Source organism: Mesocricetus auratus, unplaced genomic scaffold (assembly GCF_017639785.1).
Source record: "Mesocricetus auratus isolate SY011 unplaced genomic scaffold, BCM_Maur_2.0 Super-Scaffold_100013, whole genome shotgun sequence".
NCBI lineage: Eukaryota > Metazoa > Chordata > Mammalia > Rodentia > Cricetidae > Mesocricetus > Mesocricetus auratus.
This window is the reverse complement of record NW_024429196.1, coordinates 74,173,040-74,193,060: the sequence shown is the minus strand read 5'-3', so window position 1 is coordinate 74,193,060 and position 20,021 is coordinate 74,173,040. Positions and strand designations below refer to the sequence as shown.

The window sequence follows — 20,021 nt, the reverse complement described above, 5'->3', positions numbered from 1 at the left end:
GGCAAACGAGAGACTGTGAGGGAGCTGTCAATCACCTAGACAATGGGGGAGCCTGCAGGTCACAGAGCAGGGTCCCCATGCCTCCAGGGAGGGGGTGGGTAGCCACATGAGGGTGGAAGACTCCCTTTTCATGACCCTTTTCTGAGAACCTTCTCAGACTTCTCATCCTGCATGTCATCTGGTCAAAACCCAATAGACACATGATTTGTCATGAGGAAAAGGGAAAGGGTGGGGTATGGCAGGCAGAAGGGACACCATGCCAGAACAGAAGCAGGTGATCAGGTCACCTTAAGCGGGGGCTGGAGGCAGAGTTGGAAAGGGCCCTAGGTTAGGAATAGTAAGAAGTCCACTGCCTCCCAGCTCCTAAGCCACTCTCCTTCCGTCCATGAGGTTCACAGCCACAGAGTCATGCGTATGATTGTGTCATGTCCCACAAAGGTTCCTCTTTCCATAGAGCAGAAATGACGCTCCTTGCCTTGCTTGTAAGACCCAGCCCCTGTCAGTCTTGCTAGCTGATTGTCAGGAGGAAAATGCGGCTGAGGACCGAGCGCTCAGATGGTTAGACTTAGTTCTGAAGGCAGCAGGGTGCCAGTGACGTTCACTGAACAAGTTCAAGATCGTCCGGGGAGCGGGTACCAGACACAGAGCGCCAGGTCTCCCTGAGCAGTGAGGCTGGTTTCCCCCCCTGAGCAGTCAGCAAGGCTGGTCCCCTGGGGAACTAGCTTAGACCAGAGTGTTTACCTCATGGCTGGCCTGGGCTAAGCACTGTTATATTTAATCTTTGCAATTTTGTCAGGTGAAAGATTTTTGTTTTCCCCACCTGACAAAGGCAGAAAGCAGAGTTTAGGAGTTGCGGCATTTTCCCAGAGTCTCAAAACCGGGAAGAGGGAGAGTCAGGATTTGAGCCCAGATCTGTCTGCCTCCACAGCCCCATTCTTAGCCACTCTGAATTTAGCTTTTCAGCAGACAAAGGCCGCTTGGCCTGACTGCCTGTGTTTTCAGCTCAGGCTTCTTCCTGAAAATCACGGCCATGGGAGTCTTTCATTTTTTGGGTAGTGAGATCGGCAGCTGCTTCCTCATAGGCAGTGGGTGGCCATAGCCTTCATTGAAGGAAGACATCTGGTGGGCTCTTTTGCTTAGTGGGAAGGCCTTGCCTCGCAAGGGCTTTTGTCCCCTCTTTAGTTTCTTCTGGCCATAGGAGCCTAAGATGAGCACAGGCTTTCGCTTGTCCTCACATCACCTTGTTCCAAACATTGTGCCCCACCCCCCACACAAACAGGCTCAAAGGTGAGCGTATCTGAATGTCTCCTGGGATTTGAGACAAAGGTCTCTAGCTGCTGCTCTTGGCCCAGGTAGAAAGAGCCTTGCTGCCTCTCAGCCAGGTTCCCACCAGCCCAGAGCAGGGTGGTGGGGTCACAGAGGCCTCTCTAACATGATGGATGGATGGATGGATGGATGGATGGATGATTGAGAGAAGGTGACTTGGATTCGAAGCCTAGACAGTGGCCATTCCCATGTACCTGTCACCTACCACAGGCCAGGCACATACAGGTGCTAACCCGTCTTCAGCAGGCATGAATGTTATTGCCACCTGATGGTTAGTGACACTGAGGCTCAGAGAGGGCAAGTCACTTGTCTAAAGCCACACAGCTATGAGCAAACTTTAGGTCCGAGACTGTGAGCATCCACACACGGCCTTCCCACGTGCATCCAGAATCTGGGCAGCTCAGCGGTCACGTCTCCTTTTCAGTGACATCCTCTTGGCATCTGACAGTAGTGCATGGAGGTGGCCAAGCCACACCTGGGGACAAGGCCCGTTAGGTTTTTGTTCATCTGAGAAAGCTATTATTTCTGCTCTCCCTCCCCCCCCACCGGAAGTGAAATTGGAACTAGTCACTGTTTCAGAGCATATCCCAGCTGCTTTTGGTACCTTTGTCAGATTGTACAACTGTCCCCTCGACCGGCTCCCAAAACACAGCAGCCTGTAAGGAGACCCTAACCTCGTTGGTTCCCCCCTCTGGCCTCTGGTGATTGCTGGCCTAGTTTCTGTCTATCGACTTCCTTGCTCTGTGTATGGCCACTCGGAAATCAGGAAGTGGTTCTCGGAGTCTTTTTTCTATTCTGCTCTTGCCCAGTCTTCAAACGCCTCATTGTTCAGAGAACTAGCTTCTCAGTGACATGCTTTGGGGTTCCCTTGATTCCCCACCCTCAGCCTGGCAGCCTCGTGTGTCCTGCCTCCGAACCCATATCCGTCTACTCTCCTCTCTCTGTCGCCTTCCTTACTGCTGCCCCCAACTCTGTGTTACTCTGCAGCTACAGATTCGTTACCCCAGCACATGGATCAGTTCTGAGGAGGGGCCCACCCGACTCTCCACCACTGTCACAAACGCCACACCTAGCCTTTTGCATGGCACGTTTTTGCATTACTTAATTTTTCCGAGACACAATCTCAGGGCCAAGCTAACCTTGAACTCACTGTGTAAGGGAGAATGACCTTGAATTCTTGACTCCCCTACCTCTCAGCCTTCTGCCTACACCTGCCTGGTTTATTCCCCTACTATTGCCACTCCCTGCTGGAGTGTGAGCTCTGGCTAGTGTAGGATCTAAGAGCCCTTTTATCTTGCTCCCCGATAGGCACTAGCTGGAGTGGCCAAATACGATTTGAATGGCCATCATCACATAGCAATGCCCCAGTTAGCAGGCACTTTGAAGTGTCAGGTAACATGCTAGCTCCTTTTACACACACTCTCATTTAATCTCCGCTGCAGCTCCCAGAGCTACTGCCCATATCTGTTTTCTAGATTAGGAACTGAAGTTTCTTGGTCAAAGTGTACCCTGAGCATGGGTTGTGCAGGTGCGGGGAAGGCCTGGCGAGGGAGTGCATCCACGGGGTCTAGACGGGAGCTCAGGTGAACTTCTGCCTGGGTTCACAAGGAAGTCAAGCTGAGGTCTCCCTGCCATGACAGAGAAGCCCAAATCCCTGTCATCCTGGGGACAAAGGCTCCAGTGCAAGAGCTGGGGTGAGGAGGGTAACTGCTACTAATTTAGATTCCCAGGCTAAGTCCTGGTGTGACTCTGATGTGCTGGGTTATAGCCAACAAGTTTCATACCCTCAGTTTCCTTGGCATAAAAATGAGTAGACAGGATTAGAGCATCTTGAGTTTCTTCCTACTCTATATGAATGAAGAGAAGGAGAGAAGGAAGGAAGGAAGGAAGGAGAGAAGGAAGGAAGGAAGGAAGGAGGGAAGGAAGGAAGGGAAAGAAGATCAAGGAAGCAAACAAGCAATCATGTGTCTTCCAAATAACAAAATAAGGAGACATCAGGGTAGAATCCAAACACAGCTATCCCCTAGTATTCACGAAGGACTTTTTACAACACCCCAAGAGACAGCCATCTTGGTTTCCTTACACACTTCCACTGATGGAGAGCTTTCTTACACAACTTTTTTTTTTTCAATAAGCCATTTAGAGACACGTCCAGGGCCCTGCACACTTTCTCTTGAAAACCATACTGGGGGGGGGGGGGCGGGAATTGCAATTCTTGCACATTCTATAGAAAGGACGATGTAGATGTGACCAGATGGCTGATGCTATGTTCGTGGTTGTCTGGTTATAAGGCATCACCTGTAGTTTGTGTTTTTCTCTCTTGTAGTTGTGATCTGGAACTTTGTGAGCATGCATGTGTGTGAGCATGCATGTGTGTGAGCATGTATGTGTGTGGGCATGCATGTGTGTGAGCATGCATGTGTGTGAGCATGTATGTGCACTTGTAAACTTTTGTTTTTTTTGGTCCTTGGAAGTCCTCCTTTACAGGCGGCTCTACAGAGGTCTGTGTTTTACATCTCCGTTCCTCACAGCCTTCAGGTCCTCCAAATGGAAGCATCACTCTCACCCGCCACCACCTTCACCTTCTCAGCAATCACCGCCATCCCCGTCACTCCCACCGTCACCTCTGCTGCCATCTACCCAGGGACCTGGTGTCTTCTGCTCTGTTCTCTGCCCCACGCTCGTTCTTTGAAGGTTTTGCCCTTCCAGCAGGGTACAAATCAGTCGTACGGGAAAAAGCCTTGTAGTCGGCTGGGTCACTGTAGAGGTGTCAGAGGCAAACTGTTGGCCCTTGCCAAGAACGTTTACCCCGCTGGTTATCACGGGCGATCCTTTCCCCCAGCCCCTCACACTCGTTACCTCATCTAGAGGCCTGTGGGAGAACTGTGGACAGGGACACCGGTGTCACCCCATTCTGCAATGTGACACAGAGAACCCAGGCACCTTGGTGGAGGCCACACAGCTGGTTATGTCCTGGAATTCAGCTCCTTATAGTTCAAACTGTCTCCCTCTCCGTTTCCAAAGCCTCATTCACTCCTCCGCCCCATCGTGATCTTTGCCAGATTTACAAAACACCACGCCTAGTTTTTAAGCTAACATTTCCCCCTTGAGTGGCTGATTTTTTTTTTGCAAAAGGAATTGTCTGATCATTATATACATGGATAGGATCACTCTCACACATGTAGGTCACCAGGACATACAAAGCATAGGCAATGTTGTTGACGCCTCAGAGGCTGGTCCAGAGGGTGACTGTGGAGATGGGGGATGACAGCCATGTGACCCGTGTTTTCTTCATGGTCAAAGGAGAGTTCACAAGACATCTGGGCATATGTTTGTTCATATGTCATTGACGACCTGACTCTATCTTGGGTGAGCCCCCAGGGCTGCCTGCTCTGTACCAGGGGAATTATCTCACCCTCCCCAGAGAACCAACGCCATGTAGTGGGAGGGCAGCAGACTGGCCTGTGTCAGATACCGGCTTAGAAACGTCTCCATTGTGTTGCTGGGAAAACCGTTGACCTCACTGAGGCTGTTTCCATCTCTAAGTAGTGTGCCACAACACATGACTGAGAGGAAGAAAGAAGTCGGGGCTGTGTAAGGAACATGGAGGCTCCCTCACAGATGGCATGCCTCATGGTTACTGTCTGGTTCTCTCTCACAGAAGCTTCTTTGAAGTCCCACCTTGTGTGGCAGTGAAGGCAGCCAAGGTCACCAGATGGAGAGAGGCAGAGCGCGACTAAAACAAATCCATCTAAAACAGCCTGTGGGCTGGGAAGGGGGCCAGGGCAGGCTGGATGGGCCCGTGCTTGGGTTGGCAGGGAAGGGGAGAGAGCAGAGAGGAACGGGCGGGCGCCCATGCTGGATGGGTCACTTTGGTGACAGCCCCCTAACGGTGGCGATAATAGTGAGGGAGAGGGGTGAGGTCAAGTGGGAGGGGGCAGACCACTGCAGAGCTAGAATTCCATCTTGGAGGCAAGGTATAGTCAGGTTCTAAATGCATAGTATGTGGGGAAAAGTTTCCTGAGACATCAGGCCAAGGTAGGCTTGTAAGATTCCACTCTCCTGAGGAGACCAAACCCACACAGGGCTCTCAACCCCGATAAGCCCTTGGCGGATCTTCTGATAATGATTCCAAGTTCTCAGAGGTCACTGTGTGTGCAGGAATCTCTGTCCAGTATTCCACGCGGACGGAGAGACTGCCCTTCCTTGGTTACCTCCAGACACGGGGGGGGGGGGGGCTATCGCCCCACCCTCTTCAGTGACATGCATTCCCCTCAGTTTACTCACGTTTGTGTGAAAATGTAAGTCAGTAAGATATTTTAGTCTACTGAAGAGGGTTATTGGCCTTAAACAATCTTATAATCTTTTTTTAAATGCCCACCTTTTTCTTCCCCCCAAGACAGGGTTTCTCTGCAGCTTTAGAGCCTGTCTTGGAACTCACTCTGCAGATCAGGTTGGTCTTGAACTCATAGAGATCTGCCTCTGCCTTCTGAGTGCTGGGATTAAAGGTGTGTGCCACCACCACCTGGTCCTAAAATGCTCACTTTTTAAAATTAGGAGATATAATAGAAAATCTAGATTTCCAGTTAGAGTTAGTTTCTGACTTGCGGTGGCTTGGCTTCCTAACTTCTTCTTCTTCTTCTTCTTCTTCTTCTTCTTCTTCTTCTTCTTCTTCTTCTTCTTCTTCTTCTTCTTCTTCTTCTTCTTCTTCTTCTTCTTCCTCTTCCTCTTCCTCTTCCTCTTCCTCTTCTCTCTTCTTCTTCTTCTTCTTCTTCTTCTTCTTCTTCTTCTTCTTCTTCTTCTTCTTCTTCTTCTTCTTCTTCTTCTCCTCCTCCTCCTCCTCCTCCTCCTTCTCGTCCTCCTCCTTCTTGTTTACAAGGAGGAAAACCACACACTTCTTGAACAGAAATCTCATGAGGTAGCCTCACTTACGAAGATAGGCATCACGCTGGATGATGTCTGCTCAGCTGGAAGATGAGAGAAACACCCTGCACATGTCTGCAGGAGGCCGGGCTCTCCTGGGTGTTCTCTAGGTCAGAAGTACTAACTTCATTCCCAGTCATCAGAGATGAAGGATGGCTGGGGCCTTTGGAAAACATTCCAGGACCACATCCCCACTGGTCAGGTTTGGGTCTGTCCTCATACGGGGGATCACTTGGAGCAGATCTACCATGGACGTCAGCTGCCTGGTCTCTGAGAGCCTGGAGCTTGCCATCTTGAGGTAGCACTCCCCTTAATTTGTGAAAATGAGGCTGCTTAGAAAGTCTCTACCCAATTAGATGACCACGACATCTTCAAGGTTCTGTGGCTCAGGCCAAGAGCAGCAGAGACCGAATCCCTGATGGAGTTCTGATGCTTTATGGAAATGGTAAGAGGGTCCTGTTAGGGACACGTGGGTCTTGTTTGAACACAGCTGTGGCCCTGAAGCAGGGGAGTCGATCAGGAAGACATGGAGGTAGATTGGTTATTACAACAAGGAATTAAATTCCTTCTGTAATTCTATCTGCTGTAACAATGGAAAGGTAACATGCTCAATAAATAGAAATGGAGCCTGAATTCATTTGTAGGAAATTGTTCTGACCACAGCGGTGCCGGGGATGGAATCTAAGCGCAGGGATGCTTGGCAAGAGCCCTACATTTGAGCCTCTCCACACTGGCCCTTGGTTAGTTTTATTTTAAAATGCTCAAATGAGCAAACAAGGCTCATGACTTGGATGGCAGATGTTGGTGAAGTGTACGCCCGTGAACGCCAGCATCTGAGGGGGGGGGTGGCAGGCACTCTCTGCCTCTCTGCCACAGTGTGTCTTTCACGTGTGGAATGAGAATGCAGACATGACACAGCCTCTCTGGAGAGGTCTACACAGACAGCCTGGGGGTGGGGGTCCAGCCTCGGTTTCCCTCACTGGAGAAGTCTTATCTCCTCTACTTCCCCGGCCCCTCTCTGATGCAGACAGTACTTGTTGGCTCCTTCCTATCCCATCCCTGACACATTGCCTGTGTACTCTGCTTCAGCAGCCTCAAAGCTTTAACTGGCTGGGCTGGAGTCTTCTTCCCACTCTATCTCATTCTCAGGGAGCCCCAGACGATGCAGGCAGTGGCTTTCCATCAGTGTCTGAGGGCTCCACTCACAGCACTGGGCGTGCCCAAGACGTCAGGTGTCTGGGCCAGGAGCATGCTCTTTGGGCTTCTTGGGCAGGGGCAGGAGCTGGGTAGACCAGGTGTGGGCAAATTGGAGTCAGTGGCTTTGTTTCCATTTTCCCTCCTGAGAGGGGATGAGATAATCCTAAACTCAGAAGATGTTAGGGGGTTCTTGGTTAAGGGTTGAGAGCAAGACTCCACTGGGCCTGCACCTTCTCTCTGACTGCAAAGGCTCAGGTCTCCCTACCTCACCCCTGTCACCAGGAAGGATAGAAGTTGTCCCTGTGCAATGCCATCTGTCCTAGTCGGTGTTCTGTTGCTGTGAAGAGACATCGTACCCAAGGCAACTCTGACAAGAGAAAACATTTAACTGGGGCTCGCTTACAGCTCTAGGGGCTTAGTTCATTATCATGGTGGGGAGCACAGTGGGGAGCATGGCACAGAGCATGGCAGCATGGAGGCAGACATGGTGCTGGAGAAGCAGCTGAGCATTCTACATTTGGATCTGCAGGCAGCAGGAAGAGAGAACAACCACTGGGCCTGGCTTGGGCTTTTGAAACTCCCAAACCCACCTCCTCCAAGAAGGCCACACCCACTCCAGCAAGACCACACCTCCTAGTCCTTATCAAATAGTGCCATTCCCTGATGACTAAGCATTCAAATATAAGAGCCTATGGGGGTCATATTTATTCAGAACACCACATCATTTGACTTGTAAGGGGTCAGTGGGCAACTTCATCTCAAACCCCGGTGTCTCTGAGCTTGCACTGGTGCGTCAGTGCTGTGGGTTGCTGACACACAAGTTCAGTCCCTGGCCCAGATGGGTGCCAGCCTTCCTTCAGCTTCCCACCTGCATTTTGTTGTTTCTCCCCTGCGATCTCATCCTGTCCTCTCATTAGCAGCTCTCTTATCCCTCCCACCCCTGGTCTACTACCTCAGAGGGCCAGAAAGCATGCTTCCGCCCCAACATCTGCCTTTCTGGACACGCCCACTCAGCCCTAGAGTGCTCTGTACTCTTGACAATGGCTTAAATGTTGAAAGTGACTGTTGATGCTCTGGACTTGAAGAATAGTTGAGTCAATCATGCTGCATCAGAAACGCTGTGCCCACAACTGTCACATACTGGAAACTATGAATAAGGGGGAAATCCTCGTAATCAGATTTCAAAAACTCATCAGGATTCAAATGGTATGTAATGATTCTATGAACATCTATCCTGTCAATGTGAAGCAGGGGAGAACACCAAACTAATGCCTGGAAAGATTAGAGTGTAATAACTGTTTTGGGGGAAGGGTGGTTGTTGATACCAATTGTTATCTTCTTTCTCCATTGAGAGTTAATGCTAGCAAATAAAAAACAAAACATGCAATATAGGATAGCATATACATGTTTCTCTTTGGGTAAAAATATGAGTACAGATATAATATGAATCTAATAAAATTTAAATAATATACAGTGAATTCTTTTATCTGTCCTGTTTTCCCCTCCCCTGTGATCATCCACAGCCTGAAAATATTCATGAGAAATTCAAGAAGTAAACAAGTCTTGAGATTTTTAGTCACCTGTCAATTCAGGGATTGTGGTATACACCCATAATCCCAGTATTTAGAGGCCTTGGGCAGGAGAATTACAAATTTGAGGCCATTCTGGATTAGGTAGCCTGTCTTAAAAATAAACAGCAGAAAAATGACATGATGTTCTGAGGTGCATGAAAAACCTCATTAGTCCTGCCCAGGATCAGTTCTAATTCTTTTGTCCAAAGAGTCCACATAGGCTGTGTGTGGGCCGTGTACCTTAACATCCACTGTGTGTGCTGGGGGCAGGTAGTACCATGTCCAGAGGGGTGGCCCCTAAACAGCTATGGTCACTCTGGGCCCAGAGCCACCTCATTACAAAAGAAGCTATAATGCTGGATGTGATTTCAAATCTTTTGGCTTTAAAACAAGATGCCTTAATTTCCAGTGAATTCTCCTTTAAAATGTTGCCTCACACATGCCTCGATTGCAGGAAACAGAGAAATCAAGCTGGAATTAGTCTGGAAGCTTCCTCCCCGCTGTGTTAGCCCTCAGTGTTGGAAGGTGCTATGTTGGCCACAGGGGAGGAGTTGTCATCAGCATCCTTTGTGGACCCCGCGTACAACAATATAACCAGGCAGGCAGGACGAGCTCCCTGGTGCCGTACAGGCAAGACCTCTATGGAGGTAACTAACAGACTTTTGATTAGATTAGATGCCTACTCTACAGGAGGCAATTCACTTCTATTGCTAGAAACCCATCAAAAGTCTGTGCCTGGGGAAGGCCTAGGCCCCAGTGAAGAAGCGGTTGCTTTATCTTGCTGAACGGACATGATGTGCCCATCCAAATGCCTCTGCGCTGCTGTGTTCAGACCATAGACGAGCACTGCTATCGGCTTCGGTCGGAAAAGTTTCTTTCTGCAGCGGCTGACAGTGACTACAGGGACTCGTAATGTTGAAACACTGAAACTAAACAACTGATAAATGCCCAACCGAAAAGGAGACGTATATACCACCCCAAAGCTCAGGGTACCTCTTGGAAGAAAGGGCAGAAAGAACGAAAGAGCCCAAGGAAGGGGTGGGAAGGGTGGCGAGGTGGGGAGCACTGTGCCAGGCAGGGTGTGGCCATTGCACGCTTGAAACCACAGTAGATACAAGACGGGTACAAGACTGAGCCCATTGGCGGTCTGTCATGGAGGGCGCACACAGGGCTCCACATCTCCCAGAACCTGCGTGCAGTTAGTGTTACTTGGTAGGAAGAAACAGTTTCTTCGGTGGTGTAACCACTGGCAAGCTTCCCACATAAACAAACCCTTACCCATGTGCCTATAAACAACCCCAGTGAAAACCACTGGGGCATGTGTTTGGGGCACACACACACACACACACACACACACACACACACACACACGCACACACGCACGCACGCACGCGCATACGCACCACCACAAATGTGAAAGCAGAAGGCGGCCCAGGCGGAGAGAGGAAGGGGATTATCGAGAGTGGGAAAGGGGCCAGAGAGAGGGTCATGGGTGTGTGAATACAATTGAAACACAGCATGCACATGCATGGAAAAGTCACGGTAAAACCCATTGTTATGCATAATTAATATCTGCTAGTAAACATGAAACATTTGGCTCACTCTAAAAAAACAAACATCTTGTGGGCTGTGTGAAAGTCCCCTGGACACGTGATCTCTGCACGTCCTCCTGTGTCCTGCCGAGTCTGGAAGGCTCCCTGGCTGACACCTCCCTTTTCTAAACGCCTCTTCAGAGGTCATTATTGCTTGAGAGTTTCGCTTCAGCTTGGGACCAGATTCCACGGCAGTAGTTTCGGGAGACTGACACCCTCCTCTACTAGAGTAGCAAGATAGCATATGCTCCTCTCTGGGCGTGGGAGCCGAGGCGAGAGATGCCTGATGTAGCCACAGGCTTTCTCCTGGGTAGTGAGTATTTTTTGCTTCTGGAAACATCCCGTAGTAGCTCTGCAGCTAGGCCTCCTGTTCTTGGCTGTGATGAGGCCCCAGTTTCCTCCCCACCACACTCTCTGTCCTTCAGATTCCCAGAAGGCCTCCATCATCTTTTGCTCTCTGCATCCTCATTCCTGTGTCTTTGCCATCCAGATGCCTGGGTCTGAACTACCCGCTCCGGCTTCCTTCATCCCCCATCTAAAAATCTGGGATTTTGTGTTCTGTGGCAACAGAGACCGCAGGGGCCTGGCCTCTTCCTCCTCCTGCTGCTCTCAGCCCACATTCCTTCCTTTCCTCTTACCCATGCCTCCCATGGTGATTTGACCTCTCCAGCAGCTTCTGAATCCATTCCCCTCTCTGTCTGTGGCATCTGGCCCTCATCAGTGGTCGAGGGCCAGAGCATCCTAGTGGGTACCAGGTCTGTGCCCTCCTCCAGGCCGCCTTCCTCTACACTGCCTGCAGAAATATGGTGTTTTGGAAAATGCAAAGCTGATTTCTTCTGTGGGAGCCTAGACTCCCACGTGGCTCCCACATCCTACTCAGCAGTGAGCGATCTATGTCCTGCGGACTTCTAGTCACCCCCTGTGGACATCAGATGGAGCCTAGCTGTTCTAGCTGCCCTAAGAATGCCTGGAAACTCTGCAGCCTGAGCCTCTGGACCTTCTCTGTCTCTGCCTGGAATACCCAGCCACTCTTTGCACTCCCTTCACCCGCAAGGCAGTTTTGGAAATCTCTGGAGGTGACTTTCTCTGAAGTGTGGGTGCTGCAGGTGGCTGAAGGCATCTTCGTCACTGTCCCCTGGCATCATCGTCTCTGTCCTCCCTGCTAAACGGGCATCCTTGGGAGGTGCCACATTCACCCATCTCTGTCTTCTGTGAACTGCTCAGGGTTGAACACATGGCAGTCATGGAGAGTGTTTCCTGAATGCCTCAATGAAATAATGGATAGCCCTGATGCTCAGGGAGGGGTTGGCTGTTTGGAGGCCATTCTATCAGAAGAAATGGGAAGTTTCAGAGTTGGCAGTAAGTGACCATGGCATTCGGTTTGTTCTGGAGCTAGAAGTATTTATGGTCACCCCTGCTGGCTTTTGAGGCTGGAAACCAGGCCAAAGCTCCCATATACTCCAGGAGAATGCTCCCACGAGTCTGGAAGCAATTCTCCATTCTGCTTGCTCCCAATCTATGACTAACATGGGCCTAACCAGCCTTCTCTCTTTGTGGGCAGGCCCATGCCACCACCTCACTACTCTGTCAATGAAGGGTTGAGTTGGAAAACCCCTCTGAGGTCAGGCAATCATAGGCCTCTGTGGTTTCTTCAGATTGGCCACCTGAGGCCCAGAGAGGAAAATCTACTTGCACAGGATCACAGAGAGGGAGGAAATGGGTGCTCACACCTGAAGCGGTTCGTTGAGATTTTATCAGGTAGGAAATGAGCAAAGGAAAGTTTGAGATGTGCTAGGGAGTCTGGGCTAGCCTGGAGGTGGAGATGCCAGGGAGGGCCTCTATGGGGCTACCCCTGGGGCAACATGAGTAGAGGGATGTGGATAAGGGACAAAGATTGGAGGAGTGAGCTTGTTTTGGGGCCAGCAGAGAGAGGAGAGACACAGCCAAGATCATGGGCTTCCTGGTAAACAGCTATCTGTGGAGTTTGCAGTGAGGTCTAAGCAAGAGAGTGAAGTGGGAAGATTTACCTGAATGTTTCGACAAATACTGAACAGCAGGCACAAACGAACTCAGGGGAACTCAAATCCCAAACCGACCCATACTTCTGCTCCCCACGAAAGAGTATGTGTCTTTCCAAAAGGCCTGTACCCGAGTGCTCACAGAAACACGGATCGAAACAGCCCTAAAGTAGAAGCAGCCCAACTTCCCATCAGCCGGTGAATAGAAGGGGGCGGCCACACAAGGGAACATTAGTCAGCTCTAAAAAGGCATGCACGACTGATACACGTGCCCACAGGATGGACACGGGCCCTTTCACAAGGTAGAAGCCGGTCACAAAGGTCACATGTTTTGAGAGCATTTATCTGAGATGCCCAGACCAGAAAGGTCTATAGAGATAGCAAGCAGATTAGTGTGGCTGGGTCTGGGTGGGGAGTAGGTGAAGAGGGGAGGGGACAGTGACTCCTAAGGTGTACATGTTTCTTTCAGTGATGATGAACATTTCTAAAATGTGATAACTGTGGACATACCGACACTATTAATCTACACGACGGGTGTGTGTCAGGTTTAGAGTACGTGATTTCAAAACCCTTGACTTGTGCAGTTTAAAATGGGTGGATTTTTATAGTGTAAGAGTCTATAGCTTACAAAAAAGACCAGCCTGGTTTCTGGAGGCATGGAGCGGAAGCATGGGAGCCGACACCGGATGGGAGGGGCCAGCACACAAGGACTCTAAGTGTCTACCTGCATCTGCGGACATCTTGCACGTGATGATCCTTATTTAGAAGTGATCTCTTCCACCCCAGGGTGTGTGAACCCCAGCATGGTCCACATTTGGGTCAAGGTCACTCTGTGCTGAAGGACTGCAAGTACACTGTGGATTACTACTCAGCAGTGTCCCTGGTCTCTACAATTAGACGCTATCCCTCCTGACACGGTGACATTCAGAAACTTGCAGTTGTTGAAAAGGTCCCCCTGGAGTGCAAAAATGGACCTCTTAGTCAAGCACCACTTTCCTTTCTGGTGACTCTTGTAGAATCATTTGAGTATCCCTCCCTGAGGTCTCCAGCTTCTTAAGTTCTCCAGAACAGACTCCAGGGATACTGTTTCCATTCTCTCTGTGCGTTCCCTGTAGAGAAGGTGCCTTATGTTGGGTCCCTGGAATCCAGCACAGAGCTTATCATTTGTGTGGTCACTCGGGAGTCATTTTATAACCTATGTGGGCTAGGACATCGCTTCTCACAGGGCTATGGGATGGCCACTCTGGTGTTGGAGAGCACACCGAGTGTCAGGTGCTATTGATGTTAGTAATTATGGTTCCTTCTCCTCCTGTGGCATTGACAAGTCTCCACACAGGTGTGCATGTGTTCTGTCACTGACAAAAATACTCATACTAGCTTTGTATAGGGACTGGTGAGAAAAGGCAAGGTAGGTAGGTAGATTCCATAGTTTCCATCTCCAGGGGTCCCTGGGGAGCATACCTATAAGGACGGAGCAAAGAAACATGCGTGCCAGTCTAAGGACTTTGGACCTATTTGTGAGCAGGGGAGTGAACTCTCAGATCTGCATTACCCGACTCACGATGAGATAAAGGGCATAGAGAACTGGAGTCAGATAGAAGACAGGAAACAAAAGATGGTGACAAACTCAATCTGGCGAACTCTGCTTCTAAGGACACCTGCTACAGGGGATCTGCAAGCCTCGGAGGTGGGGTGCCTATCCGCAGGACCACACCGGAAACATCTTCATTCTCTCCCTCTCTCTTTTCAGTATGGCCACAGCCCTGGAAGCCACAGAGGCCTGATTACTGAAGGATGTGCTCCCTGCATAGACTCAGGAGAGCCCAAGGAACAACCTTACCTCCAATTCTGCCTCCCTGGGAAAACACTGTTCGCCTTCTTTTGATTCCTCTCCCCATTTCCCTAAGTTTTTGTCACAAATCTGGGGCCATGCCATATCTGTATCTGCCAGGGATAAGGCTGTTCCCATCCATTCAAAACGCTCTATCATTAGTAAAGACATGTCAGTCCCTGCTGTGGGACATTTAGACACTCTGATTTTGTATGATTATCTTGGGGATTGATAGAATCTTTTTCTCATCCCCATCATTCCATGTGGATATACTCTTGCTTAAAACCATTTTTGGCAAAGAACCTTTCTGGCCTGCCAAGACCCTTACCCCCTATTATCAGGGATTTCTTTTTTCCTCCAAGGATGAGCTAAATCCTTCAGAATGTGGATTAACCCTGCTTTTACTTCTTTGGGGGTGTTGGTGGGACCACAGCTGGGCTTGCTTTCCCCATGGACATGACAGCTGGGAGAGTGTCCGGATCTTCTGGAGACAGAGTTTCTAAAAGGAGTGTTTGCCAGATTGATTCTGTCACCAGATTTTTGTCTTCTGTCTTACCCTTCCAATTCTGATGTATCCTTCATTTCATGTCAGTTGGCTAATATAGATCTGAGCCAATGCAGTTTGCTATTAGTCCAGGACAGAGGGGACATGCGTGTTTCTGAACCAGGGCAGCCGTCTGGGCTGAGACGAAATGGGGGGAGGTTGACTGGGACAGGGCGCTACAGCATGGAAATAAGGCCAGTCAGCCTGGTATCAGCTTTCTGTGGACACTTAGAAGTGACCTTCCTTCCTTCCTGACCCTTAGAGGCGATGATGCTTGGTAAGGGTACCCGACTCTCACCAACAGTCATCAGTCACCTCCAATAAGTGTGTAGTTACTCTTCCACTACACACAGAGCAAGCAGAGAACCGTAGCTGATGGGGGGTACATGCTGGATGCCGGGTCCTGCGCCACGCATCTCATGGTCATATTTTATGGTCAGGGCCAGCATAGTACCAGCAGCATCACCCTGTAGTCAGAATGAGTGACAGATGGGGAAACTGAGGATTCCAGGCTCAAGGTCACACTGGGTTGCTCAAGAAGCCAAAGCCAGAGTCAAGGCCACTTCCCATACCAGACAACAGCTACCAGATGTTCTGGATGGAGGAGTCCTTCCCAGTCTAGTGCAGGGGGATCCTCATTATGGGCCAGCAGCCCAGGAGGATGAAGGCAGGGCGACCTGTTCTTGAGGAACTAGAGAGCCTCCTTTCCTGTCGGCTCCAGGCTCTTCACTGGTGCACAGTGATCAGAACGTCTCCCCAAGCTCCCACACATGCATCAGGGGAGCAACGCAACCAAACCGCCACCATCCAGACCGAGGGACAAAGCCACCCTTTAGGTGCAGGTAGACTTTCAAATCCACCCTTGCGGGTAGGGGGCGTGTGAGGCTGCCCGACATTCCTCCCTCGGCGGGATGGGGCTGCAAACCTAGTTCTTAATGCCCCTTGGTGTAGGGTAAGACCCTTGAGGGTTATAGGGAGGAAACCGAGGTAGATACGCCAGCTCAAGGTCAGGTGCTTGCTGTTTGCAACCTGAGGTCGAACTGGGCACGGGGTCACAATGCACCCAGAGGATTCCGAAGCAGGCAGCTAAAGAGGCCACGCCGCAGCCTGGTCATCGCGCCACCCACCCGCGTCCCCATTCCGAGGAGATGTCTCCCGGGAGGCGGCAGCCACCTTACCTTACCTGGTGCTGCTGCTGTGCGCTGCCAGCACCGGGTCGCCTAGGTCCGCGCGCCTGCACTGGCTGGGGCAAGGATGGAGCCGGTGGCGTGCGCCTAACACCCACTTCCTCGTCCCCGCCCCCAGCTCGCTCCTCCTTATTCTGACAGCCGCTCCTTTCCTCAGCATTTTCTCCCACATTCATCCCTTCCTCTCCCCTCCTTTTCCTCCTCTCTCCCTCCTCCTTCCCTCCGTCTCTTGTTCTCTCTTCCCTCTCCCTCTCTCCCTCCTTCTTCCCTCCCCCCACCTTTTCCTCCTCTGGACACTTTCTCCCTTGCTTCTTTCCTTCTTCTCACAGGGTCATCTATCCTGTCCCCCCTCCCGACACACACAACGGCTTCCTCCCGCCCTTACCGGGCACCTCCCTGGCCTGAGACCCTGCCCACCTGTGTGCCCAGCTCCGTCCCACTCTGCCTTGAGAACTCTTAAGCCAGAAACCAGCCCAATCCTTCACCCGAGTTCCCAGGAGCTGACCCCTCCAAGCTTGCAAAGTGTGACAGAAAAACCAGTTTGGAAAGAAAATCCTGGAGGATGGTGAGACCTGGAAAGGCAGAGGTCTGAGAACGAAGAATGGGTAGAGTCCAGCCAGACCAGGGTTCTGCTGGAAAGAATAGGGAGGGGGCGGGGCCTTGGGGGAAGGGCAAATAAAGCCTGTCCACATAGGAAGCCCCATCTCAGCCTAAGGTGGAGTGCCTGGCAGTAATATATATCGACCTCAACCTGTCTTCCCTTTGCCTGACTTCTGCAGACGTCTCCCTCACACAACAGATCCTCCAGATACCCGGGGGCCACCTGCCTCCCTCTGCTAGGCTGCTGCCCCAGTGTCTGGCACAGCCCGGTGGTCCTCCTGCCTGCCCACGTTACCTCTACTGAGGTCCCATGGGAAGCACTGGGCAAGCGTCTCCATTTATAAGCCCACTTTCTCCTCTGGGACCTTCAGGGGTCCTACGCCCTTTGAGAGGCATGGAAAGAAAGGAAAAAGCCTTGGCCAGGGCAGTGAAAGGGAAGCAGAAGTTTTTTTACATCCTCTGCTCACTAGGGATAGATTTGCCAAGTCCCCTTGTGCCAAACCAGTGTGTCTCCAAGGTGGCGTTCTGGACGATTCTCTTGTTTGCTCATCATTCACAAAGTAGCCCAGGCCATCTCTAAAAAGTGCAAGTTGGGTCAGGTGTCTCTTCTCCTGGGCTTCCAACCTACCCACGCTTCCTGTGGTCCTGTGGCTGTCACTTTCAAATCCAGGCTCCCCCAGTGATCTGTAGACTTGCCGCTCCATGATGAGTGAGGCCCCTCTCAGTAAGACCATGATGGCCTGTAAACTTGTATGGGTACTAATGTGTTGGTGGGCGTGGCTTTGGCTAGAATCCACCATTTCTTTGTGTCTTTTCCGGCTTCTGTAGGACGCCATTAGAAGGATGTTCTGGAAGAGGCTGTTTCCGTACCTACATCCCTAGGGAACAAGCACTATTAACAAGAACTCAGCCTGTTGAAAGCCCTTATCATTTGTGAGGTCATCTGGCCTCTCTCTCTCTCTTTTTAAGTTATTAGTTTTTATTTTTGTATGTTGAAATGTTTCACCCGTATGTATGTCTTTACATCATGTGTGTGCCTGGTGTCCATGGAGACCAGGAGAGGGTATTAGGTAGCCTGGAACTGGAGTTACAGATGGTTGTGAGCCACTGTGTGGGTGGTAGGGCTCAAACTCGGGTCCTCAGGAAGAGCAGCCAGTGCTCTTAACTGCTGAGCCAATTCTTTAGACCCAGGTCATTCCATCTTGATGGACCGTCACGGTCCCTTCAGTACTTATGGAGTCACAGGCACAATCAGGCTGGTCCTCGCACTTGGTGACTAGGAAGGATGGACGTTCCGAAATGACCATGGCGGCTTGGCCCAGGCTTCTGTGCAATGGGAGGTGGAGGACATTCCCTGCTCTAGGATCCGGGTGAAGGAGTTGCGCAGTTCGAGCTCTGCCTCCACAACCCCTGTGGTGGTCCAGCCATTGCACTATGCAGATGCTTACGAAGGCTGGAGACTGGTGCTCACCCGGCCTAGACCGGTCAGGTGGAGGCAGAGCAAGCTCAGGCAAGAGCGGCATAAGAGCCACATCAACCCGCAGGAAGAACAGAGCCTTGTTTGCGGCGAGTGTGCTGCCTGGTGCTGTGCTTGGTCACATAGCATGGTAATAACAGATCAGCAGCTGGGGAATCAGATTCTGTCTCTGAGGCCATTTCCTCGCCCGTAAAAGTCATGTCTGCTGCAAAGAGCTTGGGTGAGACCCAAATTAAGAGAAGAAAGGGAAAAGAACATCGGGTGTGGCCTTCCAACCTGTAATCCCAGCACCTGGGAGGCCAGAAGATCAGGAGTTCAAGGTTGTCCTTGGCTCTGGAGTGAGTTCAAGGCCAGCCTGAATGACATGAAATCCTGTCTCAAAAATAATAAATAAATGGAGTATTAAATTCACTTATTTACTCAACAAACATCTACTGAGGTCTGTTGGGCATTACTTCTGTGTCAGGATACAGAGCTGTACAAGACAGACAAGGCTCCACCAGGCCACACAGAGACACGTTCCAGGAAGTTCCAATAAGGGAATCTAAATGGGTAATAGGACTTGGAATATCTGGGACAACAGTGTTTACCACGCGTGGTGTGTTTGGCATTGGAGGTGAGCTGGGCACAATAAGAGAGGATGGGACAATGCCTCCTCCTTGGGAAGAGCAGCAAGAGCCTTGATGTAGGGACTGTGGCCTTGTTGAGGGGACAGGAAGATGACTGGCATGGCTGACTTTATGAGGGACAGGGGTGCTTGTCAGAAAGTGGGGTTAATAAGTTGTGTGAGTAGCGTTATCCTCCAGGGAAGCAGAGTCACTGGAGGGGGCGGAATGGGAAACTGCCTGCTGGGAAGTTTGTTGCAATCCTCAACCAGCCACCCGACTGCAACTTTTTCCAGTTCCGAAGCGCCCCAGCTCCATCCCACATGGGGACACCGTTGGAAGCGGCTAAGCCCTGTCAGAAAAGGCACCCGTGCTAACAAGACCACAGTCCTACTTTACAGGGGCTGTGGAGGCTGCCGTCCTCAAGTCCCCCTTGCTCTGAGTGCCTAAACACCATTTTCTTCCGGCAAAGGCACCGGAAGAAGCTTCTCATTCTAAGGAAACCCAAACCACTGTTGACAAAAATAGAAAGGGAGAAAAAAGGGTTTTTTCCCTTTGGAATGCATACTCTCTGCTGAGTCTGACTGTTGGAAATTGAGAGAGAGAAGGGGAGAGAGAAAAACAAGCAAACAAATGCAACAATTAAAATGTGAAACGACATGCTATGGTGATAACATTTAATGGAGTACCCTGTAGAAAACTGCACTGAGAACCAGCTGGGTTCTGTCACTGATTATTTCCTGTCGGTGGCTTGGGGTTTGTGCAGGACTGAGAGTGTACTTGGGAGTGGGCAGGCTCTGCTGGCCATTATGCACTGAGAGTCCTGAGACGTGATGAGGGCCTCAGCCCTGGGTGTCCTGAAGGAGTGGAGTCAGTTCCTACCCTACAAACTGCTGTGGGACCCAGACCTGGCCGTTTCCCAGCATCTCTAAATGTTCACAGTGCTCAGTTCTGGCTCACAAGACAGGAAGGCACGCCATGTGTAAAGCGTTTGCGTGGTGTGCCAGGTTCTTCGCGTATATCATCTCAACTGATTCTCTCCAGAGCCCTGTAAGGTAAGTATTGTTGTTTCCCCCAGGCTGTGGATGAGGAAATGGAAACTACGAAGGTCTTCCCACTTCTCATTTCTATAACTAGGGATCCATCTGCA

General features: G+C 50.7%; 1 protein-coding gene across 2 annotated transcripts in view; it reads right to left on the bottom strand.

Annotated features, from left to right (window-relative positions):
- The window catches only part of Hrh2 (histamine receptor H2), a 43,423-nt gene extending 27,101 nt beyond the window's left edge, over positions 1–16,322 (bottom strand). Inside the window, exon 1 of one of the 2 annotated variants that reach the window (XM_005078333.4) lies at positions 16,186–16,322. The gene's annotated coding sequence lies outside the window, so the exon portion shown is untranslated. Of the gene's footprint in view, positions 1–16,180 lie in introns of both variants that reach the window. The other variant, XM_021232016.2, reaches the window with a different exon arrangement.
- Between the last annotated feature and the right edge of the window lie 3,699 nt (positions 16,323–20,021).